Here is a 4,793-nt window from a genome sequence, read left to right as displayed (position 1 = left end):
CCAGTTGTCAGCCGCACCTTGAATCCGCTCTCCAGCACCTATCTCGGACTCATTCTCCTCCAGGCCGGCCTCACATCTTCAAAGAACCAGCCTGGAGCTTCCAGCGGTCAGCCGCACCTTGAATCCGCTCTCCAGCACCTTCCTCGGACTCATGCTCTGCCAAAGTCGGCCTCACATCTTCCAGGAACCAGCCTGGAGCTTCCAGCGGTCAGCCGCACCTTGAATCCGCTCTCCAGCACCTTCCTCGGACACATTCTCCTCCAGGCCGGCCTCCCATCTTCCAGGAACCAGCCTGGAGCCTTTAGCGGTCAGCCGCGCCTTGAATCCGCTCTCAAGCACCTTCCTCGGACTCATGCTCTGCCAAAGTCGGCCTCCCATCTTCCAGGAACCGGCCTGGAGCTTCCAGCGGTCAGCCGCGCCTTGAATCCGCTCTCCTGCACCCATCCTCGGACACACGTTCTTGCCTTTGGACCCCTCCTCCAGGAGCCAGGCTGGAGCTTTTGCCCCCTTCCTCCATCATTTCAGGCCGTGGAAAGTGTCATCTTTCGGATTATCAATTCACCGTCCCAGTCTGGTACTCAGATATTTTTCCGAAAACTGGGTTTCTGAAATCGTGCAGATGGTGTTTTCGTCGTCTGCTAATAACCTCGTCGTGTGGGAGAATAGGGGCGGGCCTTGGGCTGACTCGGCCCATCGTCCCCTTTTCCCGTTCTCTGACAGAAATTTTTTCAAACTTTATCACCCCTGGTACTATAAACTTTTTCACCTCTGGTACTATGTGGCACTTAGAAAATTTTCTGAACCGGGATTCTCACCCCTGGTACTTTTTGGCACTTAGAAAATATTTCTCAACCGGGCTTCATGCCCCTGGTACTTTTTGACACTTTGACGTTTTTCTGAACCGGGCTTCATGCCCCTGGTACTTTTTGACACTTTGACGTTTTTCTGAACCGGGCTTCATGCCCCTGGTACTTTTTGACACTTTGACGTTTTTCTGAACCGGGCTTCATGCCCCTGGTACTTTTTGACACTTTGACGTTTTTCTGAACCGGGCTTCATGCCCCTGGTACTTTTTGACACTTTGACGTTTTTCTGAACCGGGCTTCATGCCCCTGGTACTTTTTGACACTTTGACGTTTTTCTGAACCGGGCTTCATGCCCCTGGTACTTTTTGACACTTTGACGTTTTTCTGAACCGGGCTTCATGCCCCTGGTACTTTTTGACACTTTGGCGTTTTTCTGAACCGGGATAAAGGTCATTTAAAGAGGTGTGTGCATGGTTCCTACTTATAATGGATATATGAAGGACTAAGGAGTCTGAACTTGTTCTGGCCCAAGGAAATCACTTTTTAACAAAAATCCGTATTTGGTCTTAACTCGGGAAAAGAAGGCGATTCCTGTGTTTTGATCTCAAAAGAGGCCATTTATCCGGGTTTGTGCAGGTTTATGCATGGAACTTACTTAGAATGGATATATATGTATGTATATATGAAGGACTAAGGAGTCTGAACTTGTTCTGGCCCAAGGAAATCATTTTTTAACAAAAATCCGTATTTCGTCTTAACTCGGGAAAAGAAGGCGATTCCTGTGTTTTGATCCCAAAAGAGGCCATTTATCCGGGTTTGTGCAGGTTTATGCATGGAACTTACTTAGAATGGATATATCTCTATGTATATATGAAGGACTAAGGAGTCTGAACTTGTTCTGGCCCAAGGAAATCACTTTTTAACAAAAATCCGTATTTCGTCTTAACTCGGGAAAAGAAGGCGATTCCTGTGTTTTGATCCCAAAAGAGGCCATTTATCCGGGTTTGTGCAGGTTTATGCATGGAACTTACTTAGAATGGATATATCTCTATGTATATATGAAGGACTAAGGAGTCTGAACTTGTTCTGGCCCAAGGAAATCACTTTTTAACAAAAATCCGTATTTCGTCTTAACTCGGGAAAAGAAGGCGATTCCTGTGTTTTGATCCCAAAAGAGGCCATTTATCCGGGTTTGTGCAGGTTTATGCATGGAACTTACTTAGAATGGATATATCTCTATGTATATATGAAGGACTAAGGAGTCTGAACTTGTTCTGGCCCAAGGAAATCACTTTTTAACAAAAATCCGTATTTCGTCTTAACTCGGGAAAAGAAGGCGATTCCTGTGTTTTGATCCCAAAAGAGGCCATTTATCCGGGTTTGTGCAGGTTTATGCATGGAACTTACTTAGAATGGATATATCTCTATGTATATATGAAGGACTAAGGAGTCTGAACTTGTTCTGGCCCAAGGAAATCATTTTTTAACAAAAATCCGTATTTCGTCTTAACTCGGGAAAAGAAGGCGATTCCTGTGTTTTGATCCCAAAAGAGGCCATTTATCCGGGTTTGTGCAGGTTTATGCAAGCAACTTACTTAGAATGGATATATATGTATGTATATATGAAGGACTAAGGAGTCTGAACTTGTTCTGGCCCAAGGAAATCACTTTTTAACAAAAATCCGTATTTCGTCTTAACTCGGGAAAAGAAGGCGATTCCTGTGTTTCTTTCAGAAAAGGTCCTTTTTCTGAACTGGGATTCATGCCCAACATCCAGGCTCTCGTGCCCTGCCCACAGACACAAATCCAGGCCGAGTTTCAGCACCTCTGCATGGACAGCATTCATGGCTGCTTTCCTCTCCCAACAGCCAGTCTCTCATGCCCTGCCCACAGACACACATCCAGGCCGAGTTTCAGCACCTCTCCTCGGTCCAGTATTCATGGCTGCCGTCCTCTCCCAACAGCCAGTCTCTCATGCCCGGCCCAGAGACACACATCCAGGCCGAGTTTCAGCACCTCTCTTCGGTCAGGCAATCATCCCTGCTCCCCTCTCATAACGTCCAGGCACTCATGCCCTGCGCACAGACAAACAGAACCCAGGCCGAGTTTCAGCACCTCTGCTCGGACAGCATTCACGGCTTTTGTCCTCTCACAGCATCCAGTCTCTCATGCCCTGCGCAATGACACACATCCAGGCCTAGTTTCAGCACCTCTCCTCGGTCAGGAATTCATCCCTGCTCCCCTCTCAGAACATCCAGGCACTCATGCCCTGTGCAATGACACATCCAGGCCGAGTTTCAGCACCTCTCCTCGGTCAGGAATTCATCCCTGCTCCCCTCTCATAACGTCCAGTCACAGACACAGATCCAGGCCGAGTTTCAGCACCTCTCCTCGGTCCAGCATTCATCCCTGCTCCCCTCTCAGAACATCCAGGCACTCATGCCCTGTGCAATGACACATCCAGGCCGAGTTTCAGCACCTCTCCTCGGTCAGGAATTCATCCCTGCTCCCCTCTCATAACGTCCAGTCACAGACACAGATCCAGGCCGAGTTTCAGCACCTCTCCTCGGTCCAGCATTCATCCCTGCTCCACTCTCATAGCATCCAGGCACTCATGCCCTGCGCACAGACACACATCCTGGCCGAGTTTCAGCACCTCTCCTCGGTCCAGCATTCATCCCTGCTCCACTCTCATAGCATCCAGGCACTCATGCCCTGCGCACAGACACACATCCAGGCCGAGTTTCAGCACCTCTGCTCGGTCCAGCATTCATCCCTGCTCCACTCTCATAGCATCCAGGCACTCATGCCCTGCGCACAGACACACATCCTGGCCGAGTTTCAGCACCTCTCCTCGGTCCAGCATTCATCCCTGCTCCACTCTCATAGCATCCAGGCACTCATGCCCTGCGCACAGACACACATCCAGGCCGAGTTTCAGCACCTCTGCTCGGTCCAGCATTCATCCCTGCTCCACTCTCATAGCATCCAGGCACTCATGCCCTGCGCAATGACACATCCAGGCCGAGTTTCAGCACCTCTCCTCGGTCAGGCATTCATCCCTGCTCCCCTCTCACAGCATCCAGGCACTCATGCCCTGCGCACAGTCACACACCCAGGCCGAGTTTCAGCACCTCTCCTCGGTCCAGCATTCATCCCTGCTCCCCTCTCACAGCATCCAGGCACTCATGCCCTGCGCACAGACACACATCCAGGCCGAGTTTCAGCACCTCTCCTCGGTCCAGCATTCATCCCTGCTCCCCTCTCACAGCATCCAGGCACTCATGCCCTGCGCACAGACACACATCCAGGCCGAGTTTCAGCACCTCTCCTCGGTCAGGCATTCATCCCTGCTCCCCTCTCAGAACATCCAGGCACTCATGCCCTGCGCAACGACATCACTCCGCAAAGGAAAGCTTTTGCGGTGTTTCTTTCTCAAAAAAGGCAATTTAAAGAGGTTTAAGCATGGAACCTACTCAGAATGAACATAGACATAACGGACTAAGGAGTCTGAACTTGGTTTGGCCCAAGGAAATCATTTTTTAACAAAAATCCGTATTTCGTCTTAACTCGGGAAAAGAAGGCGATTCCTGGGTTTCTCTCTCAAAAAAGGCCATTTAAAGAGGTTTGTGCATGGAACCTACTCAGAATGAACATAGACATAACGGACTAAGGAGTCTGAACTTGGTTTGGCCCAAGGAAATCATTTTTTAACAAAAATCCGTATTTGGTCTTAACTCGGGAAAAGAAGGCGATTCCTGGGTTTCTTTGTCAAAAAAAGGCCATTTAAAGAGGTTTTGTGCATGGAACCTACTCGGAATGGCTATATATGAAGGACTAAAGAGTCTGAACTTGGTTTGGCCCAAGGAAATCTTTTTTTTACAAAAATCCGTATTTCGTCTTAACTCGGGAAAAGAAGGCGATTCCTGGGTTTCTTTCTCAAACAAGCCGACCCCGGGTTAGGGTTAAGGAGAACCGGGCTCCAGC

Source organism: Odontesthes bonariensis, unplaced genomic scaffold (assembly GCF_027942865.1).
Source record: "Odontesthes bonariensis isolate fOdoBon6 unplaced genomic scaffold, fOdoBon6.hap1 scaffold_154, whole genome shotgun sequence".
In the NCBI taxonomy this organism is placed as follows: Eukaryota; Metazoa; Chordata; class Actinopteri; order Atheriniformes; family Atherinopsidae; genus Odontesthes; species Odontesthes bonariensis.
Note: the sequence above shows the minus strand (reverse complement) of the source record.